General features: G+C 41.6%; 1 protein-coding gene across 1 annotated transcript in view; it reads left to right on the top strand.

The window, feature by feature from the left end:
- The first annotated feature begins 1,384 nt into the window (after positions 1 to 1,384).
- The window catches only part of LOC111872192 (transient receptor potential cation channel protein painless), a 30,155-nt gene continuing 12,893 nt past the window's right edge, over positions 1,385 to 18,646 (top strand). Inside the window, exon 1 of the mRNA XM_033754571.1 lies at positions 1,385 to 1,439. The gene's annotated coding sequence lies outside the window, so the exon portion shown is untranslated. The remainder of the gene's footprint in view (positions 1,440 to 18,646) is intronic.

Raw genomic sequence — 18,646 nt, 5'->3', positions numbered from 1 at the left:
AGTTCCCCTCGATGTTTAGAATCTGTTTTAAAACAAATTAAAATATTTTGCCTTAAATTAGCGCACAATCGTCAGTGCATCCATATTATTTATCACCTGAGGCCATGTCCAAACTATGCTTTCTTAAATTGTGTAAGGAAAACAATTAGACCGGCCAAGTTCCGATTCAGAGAGATAGGGGCAGCAACTTATGCTATAATGTGCTGTCTGGCTAGAGTTACCGCACACCTGCGGAGGTATGGATGTACTCGTATGGCACAATGGTGGAATGCCGACTAGCAAGGAAAATCGAAGAAATGGCTCCAGTACATCTTGGTCCTCTATGAAACTCGCATGAAATCAGCGTGGATTGAACCCTGACTCAGAGACGAGAAGGCAGTATCTAAACACCAAAGTTCAGTACGGCCTTAAAATTGTGTATTTAAGAAATTTAAATGTATTTCGAAACTGAATACGTATTTTCTTCTATAATTTTACTATCATTGTATCATTAGTATAATTTTAATATAAAATTATATAAATTATATTCGTTATGTTCCTATTCTATTAATACTTATTTAAATCTAAATTTTATCTAAATAATATCTAAAAATTCAGTTCATGTCTTATAGAAAACATAATGTGTTCAGTATAAAGAGCAACTGACTAACGCTGTTTAGGTAAATAATGCAGTTTATTCCGAGAATAATTTCAAACACACACACACAGTGTGTGTGGTCAAATTGCAAATCCTAAAGCGGATGGCATGTACGAGTATAGTAACCACTGTTTCAAGGTTTTATTTTATATTTCTTTCAATTTATATATGTACACTATTATAGCCCTATAATTTGACCCATACCTTTTGCGACTTCATTAATCATTCAGTTAAAGTTTTGTCAGATTTGGAGGCAAACACTGTGAATGCGTTGAATCTAGTTCCATTTGCAGAGTAATGGCCAACCCGGACGAATTAATTAAATTCCTCAGCTGCCTTCACAGGCTGTATTGATGTTGTAGAGGCTGTAATATGGTGTAAGGAATAGAATTTGTTAACGGTTAGAACACTGCGCTGACGCAGTCTCGAGGTCCAAGCGGTGTTCTTTCTGTGCCTTGGCAGGCCAGTCCCTCAGCTGCTTGCATGGAAATTGACTGTGTCGTCTTACGAGTACTTGTGTGAAGGTAAGTGACAACTATCTACCCGGTATTCCTTAGCGACGCACCTCTACGATGAAGAAGAAGTCAGGAGGCTTCACAGATTTAAACCGTCAGAACTGTTAACCAGATTTGCTATCTAATTTTGTAAAACAATTAACTAGTTGACTATAATTAGTTAAATTACATATAGAACGAGTTCATTGGAACACGTTCTTCATGGAAAATTATGTTTGTACTCATCCCAGTTCCTCAGCTGCTTGCGTGGAAATTGACTGTGTCGTCTTACGAGTACTTGTGTGAAGGTAAGTGACAACTATCTACCCGGTCTCTCTGCATAAGACCTCAGGAAAACTACTCTGTAAAAACATGAAACATTATTTAAAATCTGCAGAAATTTAATCTAATTATAGTTAAAATCATGGATATTAATACAGTTGCCACAGTTTCTGATAATTATATTCTGTTTCGTTATACATTGATATGAGGCTGGTTTAACGAGCTGTTTAATGGTATGCGGTCTGTGGTAGGAAAGGAATTACAGAACATTGGCTCATCTTGGCGAGTAGAGTCCAGATCTGAAGTTACGCAAGGATTGCTTTCCGGTGTTTTCGACATGTTCGATGCTTCCGTTATTTCTGGTGTTTCTAACTTAAAAAATCATATTTAATGTAAGATGAATACTTACTTACTCATGGAGCTGAGCCCTTCTGGAGGAGCTGCCAATTCTGCAGCTACTCAAGAATTTCCCAGCATTTTATGGAACCCGAAGGTTCATTACCGTGTTCACAAGAGATCCTCCACTGGTCCCTATCCCGAGCCAGATCAATCTAATCAATACCATCCCATCCTATCTCTCTAAGATCCATTTTAATATTGTCCACCCACCTATGCCTTGGTCTTCCCAGTATTCTCTTTCCTTCTGGCTTACCCACCAATATCCTATACGCATTCCTCGTCTCCACCATTCGTGCTACATGCCCTGCAATGTAAGATGAATTAGAATATAAAGTAATCGTTTGCGCAAAGACAATCCAGAGAAAATTTCGCAGCTATTTAATGTTTCAATATTTAACTCTCACCAATTTCGATTCCTTAACAACTCATTTAAATGTACATCGAATAAGGAGTCAGTGTAGACCATTCTTAGGGTTCTCGTTTCAAGTTTCGTGCTCATTGTAGAAGTTGCATGGGGTCCAAACCCCAATGAATCTGTCTTAAGGTCTTCATGACGTTAAAACAGCAGTTGGAGACAATGTTTTATCTTCAACTCACATTCTTATTACCAAACTGGGTACAATTATGACTGCACTTCAGTCTTTAATTAAGCATCACGCCATGAAGCTATATGGGGGAGTGGAAGTATAGCTCCACCATTCTTGACCTTGTCACTAGACTGAGGTGAGTGGTCAGATTCACGCCCCTACCGCATTACCCCCAAAGAAAGAACTCCCGGTGTCCACTGGTTACTAGGCTGGGTGGACTCCAGATTCGACTTGGAGGCTACAGAGGGGGGAAAATCCCTTACCCCTGCCGGTAATCGAACTCCGGTCGCCCAGCTCATAGCTCAGTCACTGTGCCGAATGAGCTGCACCGGCTCCTTCGTGTTACTAATGTTAAATTAACGTGCGAACAAAATTGTAATAATTCCATGTTCTATTTATATATTTTAAAATATTTTAAGTATTTGACAATTCGTCAGTTAACATAGTTATAAGTAACATATTTAATTCCTCTTTTCTCATGGCAGGACAGAAGTATATTTTCATTTAAGTTGTGAAGTATATAAACCGAATATATCCAATTGTTTTACGGTTTTTAACATTATTCAGTTTTCCTCAGCCTGGATATTTTGATATGTATATAGTATTTTTTCAGGCACAGGTTTGCTCACGGATGCAACAAATATAACTATTAAGAATAACATTATATCGTCGAAGCCGCCATTTTGACAAGCCACGTCATGACGCATTAATCGATCGAAGTACAGTAGGCATACTACACGTTTTAAGATATGTTTCAATATTTTATGTATTTCGATTTTTATGTTTGAGGAGTTGATTTTTGCCTTCGTCAGACGAAAAATTGGCAGAGAAAACGAGAGCATCAGAAGTATTACATTCGTTTTAGAAATACCGTGTTTAATTTGGGCTTAATTTTTTCATTATTTGAAACTATAGGCCTAACATTATATTAAAACAAGCTCGTGAAGTGTGAAAGTTCGTATTACTAAAATCCGCAGCAATAGACAAGATTATCCCTCCGCCGGAAAATGTACCAAATGGACATCCTGTCAACCAACGGAAGAAAGAACCAACCAACATCCGGCCAACCAGCCAACCAATTGTACGGATTCCCTGAATTTTATAGAACCTGAAGTTTAATTGCAGACTTCCCAAGAGCCTGCCATTGGTCCACTTAATGAGTCCATAGCTTTCCACCCCATTTCCTTAATATCTTTTTTAATAGTATTCTCCCATCCATGACCCAATCTTAGAAGAGGTTTCTGTCCTTCTGGCTTTGAAAATGATGGATGTATTCTCCATCTCTCCCGTGCAAGCTACGAGCACTCCCATTTTATCCACGATTTAGTCACTATAATATTTGCTAATGAATAACCTACAAATCGTGAAACATTTCAGTATGTAATTTTCTCTGAAATCCTGTCATTTCCTCCTATTTACGTTCAAACATTCTTCCTGACAACGTGTTCTCTAATACCCTCAATCTGTAGCATTCAGTATCGCGAAGGTTTTCCATTTTTGGCAACAAGTTTAAAAAGAGTATGAATGCAGCAATGCTCTGAACCATGAAATGTTATTGAAGGGCCCGTGATTGTCTAGCAGTCATATGAAATCATTATATGTTTCTGCAATACCAAAACAAATTTGATTTTTTCTTCCTATATGTGAGAAAGACAGAAATTTAAGAATATTATTCTATTTTCATCGTCAGAACTATACACATTAACTTGATTCTAAACTTATTACATTTAGTTACTATAGGGTTCTGACGATGGTGTATAACACACTGATATATTGGGTTTTTGGACTTTATCCATCGTCCTGGTTTATTTGTTATCTTAAAAACCAGGACGATGGATAAAGTCCAAAAACCCAATATATCAGTGTCTTATTACATTTGTTAATTCAAAGATGGACTTGGTTCATATTATCTCATATGGTACCAACTAAATGAAGAAAGACTCTATCACGTATTGAAATCTGCGTATTTTAGAGAACATTAAGATTTTTAAAATACAGAAATAACAACGTAAACGACATTCAAAGAATCACAGATGATTAACTGAGTAGCCAACGCCGTAGTTTAGAATCCTTCTTAAGAAGTAAAAGTTGCTCAGCTGCTTTAAGAAATTTCCCTCCTTTTATGAAAATCGAAGATTCATTGTCGTGTTAACACGAGGCCGTCACTAGGTCTTCTTGTGAGCCAAACTATTCCAGTGAACAACCTCACATTCTTCATATTTTATATCCATTTTGATATTGCCCTCCCATCCATGCCTACGTCATTTATGATGGCCAATCATCCTTAAGTCTGTCTGTTCCAATCTGCTTCTACCAAGCGGCAAGTCCTATAAACAAAATGTTAAAACAAAAGAGTCAGCCATTGAAAATTTGTTAATTTTACTGTTACATGCATGGGTTCGAACCCGAGGCAACTTCTTTCCCCATTATTCCCTCTATAAGAAAAGCTTTCGGATCATGGCGACAGTGAGTATTGTACTGTAATTTTAGTTGAGAGTATGTGAAATTCCAAAGGCAGTTAGGCTCTTTTAGTACGGTAATATAATTTTCTCTCAGGAGCTGTGTTATGAATGGCACGAAAGTGAAGTTAAATGTTAATCACTACTAACAGCACAAAATGTTTCTGAAATTACAGCGCAGATCCTTCTGTACGGTCATATCTTATATTCCGCAGTCTGACGCCCCACCTTGTTTTTCCAAAACTGCACGTCGTACAAAAAAAGTTGTATATGAACCATAGTCCTCTTGGGGAGACAACTCTGGGAAAATTACTGAGTTCTCTATTTCGAAAATTAGGCATACGAGGATCAGAAGAACTTGTACGCCAAATACGTAACTGTCATATTCCTCCGAAAGTATACATCGTAGACAGAATAAAAGAAACTTCCCTTCTAGTGAGCTTACTTACTTACTCATGGAGCTGAGTCCTTCTTGAGTAGTCGCCAATTCTGCAGCTACTCAGGAATTTCGCAGCATTTTATGGAACCCGAAGGTTCATCACCGTGTTCACAAGAGACCTCCACTTGTCCCTATCCTGAACCAGATCTATCCAATCCATAGCATCCCATCCTATCTCTCTAAGATACATTCTAATATTGTCCACCCACCTACGCCTTGGTCTTCCTTGTGGTCTCTTTCCTTCTGACTTTCCCACCAATATCCTATACGCATTCCTCGTCTCTCCCATTCGTGCTACATGACCTGCCCACCTCATCACCTCATCCTCCTTGACTTGATCATTCTAATTATACTTGGAGAAGAGTACAAGTTATGAAGCTCCTCATTATGCAGTTTTCTCCAACTTCCTGTGACTTCACCACTTCTAGTGAGCTATCTTTGAAAAAAAAAATGACTTCTTTCTGTTTCAGTAAACAGACCAAGATTCCCAAAAGACTAATACGTTGTAGTTGTAATTGTATATTTTGGAGTTGTAATAGTATTTGCATTGTATTCATTTTGTGTAGTGTGTCCTTTATTGCTTGTATAATTTTGTATGTTGTGTTTTGTTTGAATGTGGTGTGTTATTTCGTGTGATTCATGTTATTTGTGTGTTGTGTCTTATTGTAGTATCGCTGACACCGGCTAAAAATCCATTTTCGATTAAAAAATAATAAAAAACGACATACTGCAGAGTAATTTCACATTTGTATCCTTTAGAAAGATTCTATTCCACGTGGAACATTAGTCATAGCACGGCCGTGTCATAGCTGAGGCGGTTAGTCGCCGGCTTCTCACAGCGTTAACTCGGGTTCTATCCCAGGTCAAGTCATGTGAGATTTGTAGTGGACAAAGTGGTACTGGGGCAGGTTTTCTCCGAGTACTTCGGTTTCCCTTGCCAATTCTCATTCCACCGACTGTTCCACACTCACGAACATTATCATCCAGGACTTGTACATTAGGTCAAATTGTGCCCGACGTACCAAGTGGACTCAAGTCTCACTCCACCCCAAGAGATTAAAAACAAAACTTGGGTCATAGAATAGTGTGAAATTCTTGGAGAAGTTTCTGTGAAAGATATGGAGAAAACACAAATGTTAACACTAGATTATGGCGCGATGTATTTCTATTTTGTTTAAGACAAATCAGTTGTGTGTTCGAAAAGTAATGAACAGTGCACTACAGTACACAAATGTACACTGTACACTACGGTATAATTCCTCAAATTGCAGTGCAGATTTCTCCGCACGGTCCCGCTAGCCATCATTAGATTCTCTTCGTGTGGATATGCTGGTAGTACATGCAGCACAATGTATCTATACGCCAATCGAAATTTGCGCAATGACAGTTTCTGTAGGTGACAGATAACGCTAATTAAATAATATAGATATATTGTGGGGCACGCGGTAGCGAAGTTGGTTAAGGCACGATGCTACAAGCCGGAAGGTCACGGGTTCGATCACCCATGAAGTCACTGGAGATTTTTTAATTGACTTAATCTTTCCCGCCGCACTTAGGTCCTGGGGTCGATTCAGCATCTAACAAAAATGAGTGCCAGGAATCTTCTTGGGGTTAAAAGACGGCCGGCGCGTAAGGCTGACAACCTAATCGCCATATGTGAGCCAATTTTCTATAAAATATGGGAGCCTCGACGTCCCACAACCCTATGGGCCTCCACGGCCTGTTACAGGAACTGCTTTACCTTTTTTGCCTATATTGTCCGTTACTGGACACTGGTTCGCCTACGCAGAAATAAACTACCATTCTACACATGAGGATCAGGATATTTTCACTGAGATGACTCTCGCTGACGACGAGGAGGTTCTGTTTCACTTCATCGACGAATGCATAGGCTACCATTCTCTCGCAGAAGTCCTCGGGCAACACGACAGGGGTCCACTGGGCCAACTGTCCGACGGTAACTCGCAGCTCACTGCTTCCTGGCTGAGTTGTAGCCGTGGGCGGCCACCAGTTACTGGTGTCCCTAACAGGTTTTATGTGCCCGGACCTTATCTTCGTACGTCGGTCCGCTGTCGGCAGCTTGCTCTTAAAGAATGGCGATTAGATGTGTGCCCTTCTCCTGGGCTTTCCAACCGTTGTGATCAGCGATGGCTTCAAACTGTGGATGGAATACTGAAAATCCGCAACAAAACTTGCCTTTCCTGGCCGGCGCTTATCGTATTTCACTCCTCCAAAACCACATATAAATTCGGGACCAATCTTGCGTCCGATTTCTGGTATTAGTTGTAATGTTCTTCTTGTTTTGGAGAAACCATCTTTAGTTTCTCACTTCCGATATTGGCGTCAGTTTATTTTAATTCACTACCATTTCACTGAACGACAATGCGCGTTCTCTCTTCGGATACACTGACTTTAGTTTCACAGCACGAACTTTGTCTCCGCACAAGAAATCTAGACGCCGCTCCTAAGGTCACGATCACAAACTGCCGCTTTTTCTCTGACTGACCCATCTCGCCAATTGCACATATTTTTAGTCGGTCTTGGAGTCCAGCTGGGTCCACTCGGCACGGCGGCCACTGATTGGCCTATTGTACCTGCCCCGGGTGATTATGATAATGGGGAATTTTGTGGAATGAAGATTGGCAGGGGAAACCGAAGTACTCGGAGAATACCCGCACCAGCGCCATTTTGTTCACCACAAATCCCACTTGACCAGACCCAGGATAGAGCTCGGGCCGCCGCGGTCGGAAGCCAGCGACTAACCGCTTGAGCTATGACATGGCCTTCTCATTCGGTTTTAGTGATTCTGGAGCCTTATAGCCGGGTGTGCTGTTCGAGAACAGTCTAGAATCTAATGGGTGGGGGAAGAACCCTTTGAGGGGAAGGCTCGCCATATTGGAATATGATTTCCCGAACTCGGTCTGCTCGAAAATGTTAAAAAGTCTGTCCAACCATTCAGTTGCAAACGAGGTGAATATCCATCCACCCATTCACATGTTAATTTGTTAATATATGCCTTAAATATAAGTATCGTGATATATATTTAAAGGCAAGCAGAAATAGTCACGTAAATATATGGCCAAAACCTCTTCGTTAGCGAGGTATGGCAACACAAAGCACGAGAAAGGAAAGTCTACAAATAACTCAATTGTGTGTGAACAGAACGGCCTCTGACCAGTTACTAACGGCATACAGAAGAGCCCTGTTGCACCAAGAATCATTGATCTGCTGAAATATTTCAAGAGTGTTGCTTATTTTCGTCCTTTCGATGTAATTCCACAGCTGGTCTCGCGTGTTTCGTCGTTGGGCAAAAACGATATTCTTTAAATTTCTCCACAAGTAGTAGATCAAATAATCGCCGAGACGACACAACTCGTCCGTTTCGTCCTATCCATTTACCTGAGAGGCTGTGTCAATACCCCGTGACATGGCCAGAAGACGGGCATGTGCCCCATCATGCAGTACCGACACTCTATGTCATGTTGCCAATGGTACGTCCTTCAGTATTTGCGGTAGCTTGTTCACAGAGAAACTGTAAACAGGACGCCCCTGATAGTCGAAACCATAGTTCATAAGGACTGTCAGATATTTCTGCCCAAACGTTTATTGCAAACTGCTGCTGGATTTGTGTTTCTTGAAAGGAATGTGGATTTTTATCAGCCCATATGTTCTGGTTACGTGTATTAAAGAATTCCATTCCGTGTGAAGTATGGCCCATCGATCACCAACTATCGGCTGGGAAAGGCTGAAGGTGCTGGATCTCGCCACAGTAGCCAATAGCAGAACGCTTTCTGACGCTCATAATCCAGTTGCGGTTGCAGGGATTGGAGTAGATGTAGTGGTTACAAGAACCGATCACGCCACACTCTCACCAGCGTTCGCTGGGAAATGTGATGACAACGGCCTAACCACCTAGTACGGGTACCAAGTCGTTCTACGGCACACTGATGCTTCTGCAACTTCGAGGTCTGAAAGTATTTGTCGTATTGGGCCGCATGCGACCTGCCAGAGAAATGAACGTCTAGGTTTAGATGCCGTGGTTGCAGATAGAGACCTACAGGGGCTGCATGTTACACTCTGCTTCTCCGTACAGCAATATCACGTCGTAACACATACAAATTTACGGCAGTAGGAACCACGCCGGGCAATGAACCGCATAAGATAAGCAGCACACATTAACCTTTGGCATCCGACAATGTGAAAGAGGAGGGATTTGTTCTCTAGGAAAACGATAACATTACGCTACTAACAGAGCGAGCCAATACAGAACACTAATATTAGTGGCATCTTAGAATCTGTAGACTGAAATGATTGCTTTTTCCATTTTGTGATCCTGCCTTGTAGTTGCCACACACAATGCTGGCATACCTCACTGAAAAAGCAGTTGCCACGGTATACTTATACGAAGGTCTCTATTTGTCTGTGTGTGTAGAACACGACATTCGTATTTAAAGTATGTAACTGAGATTCATCCTGTGTACATATATACATAGATGAATACACAAGAACATGGACAACCATCATCTCATCGCATACGGCGACAAATCGGCGGTCGACAGAAGAGAAAGTATGGATATGATGATTTGTCAGTCTCGGGTTAGAGTATTTTTCTGAGTATCTTCTAACAGTATATGCAGCATTTCCCTTGCGCTCTTCTAGCACAAGATGAATGTCCACTAATTCCGATATGAGTAGACACTTTCCAAGCTGGATGGGCATGTAAACTGCTTTCCCGAACTTAGATTGCTTCAGGCGACTCGAAGTTCAATATCCGACTTAGAATGATAAAATTAAACAGACCTAAATGGAAAATAGGAATTACTTTGCAGTAGATACATGGATACGTGTAGATAGGAACGCAGCATCTAAGACCGGACAGCTGAGGGTGGGAGTCCAGTTACCATTCAGTATTTATGTCGACTTCGGCCGAGCACAGTGGCCGCGCGGTGTAAAGGCATGATCCATCTTGGCCCGCTCGAACACTGGGGTCGTCGGTTCGAATCCCACTCGAGGCATGAATGTCTTTATTGTTTGCGTTGTCCTTTGTGTAGGAAGAGGCCTTACGACGGGCTGATCCCCCGTCCAGACAGATACGTATTTCCTTCGAATATAGACAGAATACTAATCTGTAAATCAGTGACTGCCCAGTTACGTAAATCAAGTATACAAGTATATCATCCTGAAACACAGAAATCATGTAGGTTCTCGAGTTCTGTATCAAAAGGCGGCGCCTGAAGGATTCATTTGTAGAAGCAATTCTAAATCGAACCGCCCACAGGGCCTGAAGCGTGACAGATGAAGAAGACGTGTGCTGCAAGGATGGTGACAGAGACGATGCACTGGCTGGCATGCGCCCAGAAATCTGAGCCAGCTTCGAACGAAATGAACGTGTACATGGACACAGCAAGATCAATAAAAGTGTAGGTTACACTTTGAAACTTTTTAATTACAATACAAACAGGGAGCGCAGCAGCGGACTTGACTGCCAACGAGACTGAATAAACGGTTGAAACTCTAATGCAGTTACAATTAATAAAGCATAACTTCACACAGTTAGTTAAGAGTAATAAATCATTATAAACATGATGGGAAGCCAGCAGCCCGCCGGAATTTCCCGCGCGGTCTCCGAGGGACTTCCATTATCAAAACACTAAAATTATTGATATGTAACCTTTCAAACAAAATCCTCAAAATACCGTAGTTACAAACCAATGTATATACTCACTCATGGAGCTGAGCCCTTCTTGAGGAGCCGCCAATTGTGAGGCTACTCAAGAATTTCCCAGAATTTTATGGCATCTGAAGGTTCATTACCGTATTCACAAGAGCACTCCACTGGTCCATATCCTGAGTCAGATCAATCCAATACATCCCATCCTATCTCTCTAAGATCCATTTTAATATTATCCACCCACTTACGCCTTGATCTTCCCAGTGGTCTCTTTCCTTATGGCTTTCCCACCAATATCCTATATGCATTCCTCTTCTCCCTTATTCGTGCTACATGCCCTGCCCACCGCATCCTCCTTCACTTGATCATTCTAATTATGCTTGGAGATGAGTACAAGTTATGAAGATCCCCATTATAACCAATATCTATATTCCATTCAAATTTCTGCTTTAGTACATTCTCCTACTTTGGTTACTGCTGGGGTTTATTTATTAATTCGGTTTAACCCTACCTTTAGACACTTAAAACGCGATGTTTTGGAAATGTTTGGCCCAATCGATAGTGCCAGTCCCTATCTACGGAGATAGGGACCAGCTCCACTGATTGAGTCCAACTGAGTTGGCTTTTGCCTGAAGATGGAGACAGAATCCAGTCTCCGAAACTTTATGTTTTAAATAAAAACAGGACGATGAATAATATTCGAAAACTCAATAACTGTATCTGAGTGAACAGCCCACCATGGTTTCCTGTGTGTGAATTTGATTCATTTTGGCTGAAATAATAGTTTTTCTTACTGCTTTGAAGAGGGAGCCGGGATAGTGCAGTCAGTATAGCGACTGGCTACGGGCTAGACGACCAAGGGGTCGGAGTTTGAGTCCCGGTAGAGTCAAGAATTTTCTCTTCTGCACGTCATCCAGACTGACTCTGTGGCCCATCCAGCTTCCTATCCAAACGGTACCGGGGGTAAGGAATCAGGGGTGTGAAATCGACCACTGTCTCCAACTAGCGCCGAGGTCATGAAAACGTGGATCTATGCATCCACTACCCCATACACCTTCATGGCGTAGTACTTAATTAGTTAACCACAAGGACAACTTCACCCATTTAAACTTACAAATCGAAGTCGCTTATTTTCAGTCATTTTCTGCATCGCTGGACGAAGGTGTAGACACAAAACAACGCAACTTGCTACTTCCGTCAGTATAATCGGCGTGTAATTCAGTATAACTCAAGAATAAGCTGTCTTGATAGCAATAAAACAAAGATGCAGATTTATGGGTGCACGCGGTAGAGTAGTTGGTTAAGGGACTATGCTACAAGCCGGAGTCACGGGATCGAATCCCGATGAGGTGGATTTTTCAATTTACTTAATCCTTCCAGCCGCACTATGGCCCTGGGTTCGACTCAACCTCTAATAGAAACGAGTACCAGGAATATTCCTGGGGGTAAAGGACGGCCGGCACGTAAGGCTGACAACCTCACCGCCATCTGTGAGTCGATTGTGGCCTGTGGCGTACAGGCCTGCTGGTGGGTGGGGACCTCGAAGCAAACGGCGGCCTATGCTGTGCAACGGCGCGGTAAATATGCCTCCACAACAATGGACTAAACACGTTCCCGCGGCAACTGTTACGCATGAAAATGAGGAAAGGGGGTACTTCTTTTGGCTTATTTTGGACTTCACCCATCGTCCGGTATATAAAAGACAAAAAACCACGACGTTTCGGAGACTGGATCTGTCTCCGTCCCCTTAGAAAGAGCTAGTCTCAATCACTGGACCTGTGATTGAGACTAGCTCTTTCTAAGGGGCCCAACTGAGTAGGTTAAACCTTCCCTATCCACCTGAAGACGGAGACAGATCCAGTCTCCGAAACGTCGTGGTTTTTTGTCTTTTATATACCGGACGATGGGTGAAGTCCAAAATAAGCCAAAAGAAGTACAGTATACACCATCGTCAGAATCGTTTCAAGTCTACCAGGAAAGGGGGTGTTGCTTACGCGGTCCGCGCCGAGGAGTTATAAAAATAAGAGAATTTGTGCAACCAGTCAGTTGAGCTCTGCGTGGGAGGCTGTGAAGTGATGTCGCTACAGTTGTCACTTGACAGAGATTTATGTGAGAGCTAGTTCTGCACTGCAGGCGGTGATGAACGAATCTGAGCGCGTGAAGCTGAAAAATCTCCACTATCAGAAGCCGTTGCCAAGGAACGACTGATGAAGACACAGAAGGCTGGAAAAAGCTTAGCGGGCCCTATGGTGATTTGTAAAATGTGGGGATTAGCGATAGCACTGTAATTTCTTGTAGTTCCGAGAGTTGTGTGTAAGTTGTCAACAAATCCATACACCAGTCCATATTCCGTCTATAGTCCCAAAATACGTGACAATACCACCAATAAAACCTGTCTGTGAAATCCCTCATAATTAGGAATATTGTTAGAGTCGCTGCAATTTCATTCGGTTAAAAGGCATAAATCATCGATAATTTAAATATGTACTGAGCCATACGTAATTGGGTTATGTAGATATTCTCCACTATAGGGAAGTTCCTTATAGAGTAGTGAACGAATGCTGAAACGCTGGCACGATATTTTCATGAACTGAATTGTTTCTGGATATAATTTACCTCGACTTCGTGATCACGATTGAGTTCTGCACTGACACCTCTTAACATATGCGTATCAAAGAACTGAACATTTACCTGCAAGGAGCGAATCCTTTGCCATAGATATTTGAACAAATAACAACCACTGAGAGTTCACTTCTACTGTTGTACTGATACTGCAATACAAATATACGTACGTTCCCATTTATACGGCGTATTCAACAAGATCTCAGATCCCGTTTTCAAGTACGAGGCCACAATCAGCTTATTTTCTTTGCCATTTAACGTTCATTTGGATATTATTCCTGCCGAATTTCATGTACAGGTTTGTAACGTTAAAGACGCGAGAAGTGCTTTTCGACGTATTCGACTGTTTGAATTTTATACACTCTCTTCGTCTACTGATAAGTTTCCAGGGCTTAGTAACCATGCACGGCGAATGACAAACCTTTTCGGAAGCACGTATGTTTACGAAAAGTTATTTTAAAAAACAAAAGTTGTCAAGTAAGTCTTGAAATCGGTTGGACGATGAAAGACTGGGAAGCTACCTCAGAGCTTGGGCCGAGCCATAGCTCAAGCGGATAGTCGCCAAATTCCAACTGTTGCGGCCCGGGTTCGATCCCAGGTCTGGTCAAGTGGGATTTGTGGTGGACAAAGTGGCGCTGGGGCAGGTTTTCTCCGAGTACTTCGGTTTCCCCTGCCAATCTTCATTCCACCAACTGCTCCACAATCACCTTCACCTATCATCTGGGGTTGGTACAATAGGCCAGAAGTGTCCGCAGTACAAGGGACTTAGTCCCACCCCAGTAGCAATAAAAAATACCTCAGAGCTGCTGTATCACACATATGGCTAGATATCGCACTGCTGGCAAAGAAAAAGTGCAAGCTCTTCAATGACGTTCCACTATCCTTAAAAAATCTTAAAGTTCCCATAAAGTAAACTGATGCTTTTCAATGTATAAAACCATTAATTTTTGTCGCTTTAAAACTTAATGTGAAATTTTACTAAAAAAATTCTTTCGTTATCACTGCGCCTTCGCAAGGCTTGGGAGTTCTTGAAATGGTCGTCGTGCGAAAATATTTATCGTTACACTGATAAGGGTTTCTAGAAACCTTTGTTATTGATCTACGTTTCTTATTAAATTGAGAAAGGCTCACGTTAGGACATATAATGCGTAGCGTACGTCGAACAATTCTGGCGCCTTCGATCTCTGTTGCTGTAAAACGTATAGAAAATGTGAACTGGGTATAAAACATGCCTTTCGCGTATCTCTATAACATTTGTTCGAAACATTTTCCCCCTTGATAAATATTCGTCGCATTGCGCTTGGGATTCGCACAGACACGCATTTAGATCTTCATGGAAACTTTCAGCTGTTCTTGTTCGGTTTTAACCACCACTGGATTTTGTCGGCAATCGTCAATTCTGAGGATTTACCAGGAGTAACGGCACGGTGGATACTCCTTTAGACGTAGAGCGAAACAATATATTTAATTAAGCCGGTGAAGTCTCATCAGATGAAACGCCCAGCTCTGGGGAGTCCGACAGGGCGGGGTGCTTCCCAGATCGATAGCAGTAGGGGCATCCATAAGACATGAAGCCGAAAGCAATGGCAGTTACTTTCGCATGCTAATTGTCCCCTGTTTGCAGCGTATGAAATGTAATAGGCTAAAGTGACGAGATTTTGTTAAATGTCTGTAAAAGGAAGAGTTCTCCCACAGGTCACATTTGAACAAGATACTGTTAACTTAATTCCTAATAGAGTCTTCTGGGATGCAGCACCGTACAGTTTGGTGATATATACAAACGTTTCTGAAGAAGATATTGAGTCCATCATCAGTGTAAAAAAGCAGCACAACTAAAGACAATTTCGTACCTGCCGCCATACTACATGGTATCACATTCCAGAAGACCGTAACATTAACATTAACTGCCAACGTAACCTCAAATTTTATTTCTAGTTACTTGGGGCATTATCAAATTTTGTGGTTAATGTATGATTTTCTGAGAAGTAGTGGGTCTGGAACGGCGTCCACTCAAGCTCGTGAGGATAACTGAGGAGCTCTTTCAAGGAAACAGCAGATCCGGTATAGAAAACCGAAATTAAAGGCCTTGGGGATTCGTTGCGCTGACCACGCGACACGCTCTATCCGCTAAAGTTGGCACTAACTTCTCCGACAAGCGGCGGTCGCTCGGTCGGTATAGTTCGCTTGCGGGCTAAAACCACGGAGTTTGGTTTATTTTTGTTTTGTATGAAACAGATGAAAGGTCGGATTAAAATCTTGCAGAGCATGGGGAATTGAGTGTAAAATCAAAGGACAAACGAAAATAAAAAAAAAAAGTCTGACGCAGTTATTTGGTTTAGCCCCTATGAAGTCCTTGAAAATTTCGTATTGGACTTAAAAGTTATGAAAGATTATGATCCACCGTCTGGTCTAGAAAAGTGGAATCACCAAATATCATGGCGACAAAAATGACGGCCGCAATACAAGAACATCGCCCCCTTAAATAACGGTACATTTTCGCAAGTTGTATTTTAGTACATAAAATATGAGCCAAAAAGAATAGATAAGCCTATATCGTTTGGTAGTTACAGTATCAGAATTCAGTGAAAAATTCTCTTGACATTTTAACCCCATAAAGCATAATGTTAACTGTATCGAATACTTACTTTAATCTCAAAACAATTTACATTTTGACCAAAGTGTGTGTGTTTCGTATGATTCTTACGATAAATATAAGACTATTTTTCTTAATAATAATAGCAGGTTTGGTTGCGTAGTTGAGAGTATTTTTTTTTGTATGTGTGTGAAAGACACGTCCATAAGATCCTGAGAGACTGTCAGAATTCTTCTGTTTTGCTCTGGCTTGTACTGGCCATTCAAAATTTCACAATATCACTGTAATCCATGTAGAAGACAATGGAATGCGGTGTAACAGTACTCATATTTAAGCTCATTCACACCTGAAAGTTCGTAACGATGATATTGTCACGATTTAGGAGTGACTACAGACGGGGCATGGATTGGTGAATGGATTTATTAACCACTTACACACACCACTCGTAACTGCAAGTAATTACAGTGCTATCACTAATCTCCACACATTGCAAATTACCACAGCACCTTGTAAGCCCTTTTCAGCCTGCCGTTTCTTGGCAGCGGCTTCTAACAGTGGAGATACTTCAGCTTCATGCGCTCAGGTCCTCTTGTCACAACTGCCCCTGAAGAACTCTTGTCAACTGGCAATTCAACTATAACGCAATCTTTTCTCAGCCTCCCTTGCAGAGCTTAACTCACGTGGTTGCCCCAGTTCTGTACTTTCCCTTTGCATGCGTAACCGTTGCCGCGGCAACGTCATTTCCCAGAAGCGGTTTGCATAACACCGTTGTGTATTCGCCAATTTCACAGCAACGTCTGCACACGACACAGGATATTAATAAAATTATTAATCCATTGGTAATTTTCCACCGCGCTTTTTTATTTATTTAAAACGATGTTTCGGAGACTGGAATCTCCCTCAATCATTGGTCCAGTGAGGGACCCAACAGAATAGGTGTTTTCCCTCACCTGAGGACGGAAACAGATCCACTTTCCGAAATGTCGTGTTTTTCTTAGTTATCTTAAAACCAGGACGATGGATAAAGTCCGAAAACCCAATATCTCTGTGTGTTATACACCATCATCAGAATCCTATAGTAACTATTTCTACTCAGTTGGGTTCACTCGATAGAGCTAGTCCCAATCTCTGGACAACAAAGAGCCAAAATAATGCAGGATATATGAAACAAAAATGACTTAAACCACATGCAGGAGACAAACGTTTTGAAAGCGCACATGCACGAAGCCTTGCACTTTGGCCAAGTTAGAGTCTATAAATCAGAAACTAAACCTATGGAGTCAGATTCTAAAAAGGACGACTATAGATGCTATAGAATCAACGATAGCACATAGTATATCGGTGTAAAATATCACAGGTAATACAGAGACAGTTACGCGTATAGACCCCAAATTTACAGAGGAGTAAAATTTAAGCAGAAGAAATTTCCCACATATCCAAAAGAATGTAATAGCAAATCAATCAATATCGATTAAATGTCTCATAAATATACAATTATACCTAGTCTGACAATAAAGTTCGCGAACTAATCGCGGTAAAAGCCCTATATACTCGTACCTCATTGCTGAATATCACTGTGGCCGCCTTCAGTGTGCTCCCCTTGGAGAGCTATGCACCGATGCTAGCGCCTGATTCACCCTTCAAATCAATCTTGGAACTGGTTTTGTTGAATGACCTTCAGAGCCACTTCAGAGCTGCCGTCGTATTACTCCTGATGTCACCAATGTCATCAAAATGCCTTCCTTTAGGTATTTCCTTTATCTTCGGGAACAGAGAAAAGGTCATGGGGGGCTAGATCTGGTGAATAAGGAGGACGTTGCAGCAGAGTTATTTGCTTACTAGCTAGAAACTCCCTCAGAGTCAGTGCCATATGAGCAGGTGCACTCTCGTGATGCAAGATCCAGGAGTTGTTGGCAAAATTTTTTATCGTGTCCATCCAATGTCCTCACGCAGCCTTCTCATTACTTTCAGTAGTAAACTTGGTATGCCAACGTCATCGAACCATACCGAGATTTCTGTGTACTGCTGCCGCGGCCAGCAAATGGTGGCGAGTTCTCGAACTTTATTGTCAGACATCGATTAGTGCGGCCATAAGAACAGAATATTGACATATAATCTAACTTCATCTTCAATGATGGGGATACAGATAGGAGAGATATCCAAGTTGGGTTGGCTGATCGAATGACCTACCACAGACATGTGGGCTGTAGCTTTGTATTTCCTTTGAGTTTTGTTCGGTCCATTCTGCAAAACCCTCGCTTCTTTCAAAGGAAGCATCAAAATACGTTCGAAATGTATAAAATATATAAAACATGCATTTCCCATGTTCTTTATTTTCCTACACTTGATTTTTCCGGCCGGTCACGGTAGCCGAGCGGTCTAAGGCATGTACTGTCTTCGCTCGCTTGGAAACCGGGATCGTGGGTTCGAATCCTACTCAGGGCATGGATGTTTAGTTTGTGT

Source organism: Cryptotermes secundus, unplaced genomic scaffold (genome assembly GCF_002891405.2).
Source record: "Cryptotermes secundus unplaced genomic scaffold, Csec_1.0 scaffold593, whole genome shotgun sequence".
Lineage (NCBI taxonomy): Eukaryota > Metazoa > Arthropoda > Insecta > Blattodea > Kalotermitidae > Cryptotermes > Cryptotermes secundus.
Note: the sequence above shows the minus strand (reverse complement) of the source record. Positions and strands in the feature narration are given on the sequence as shown.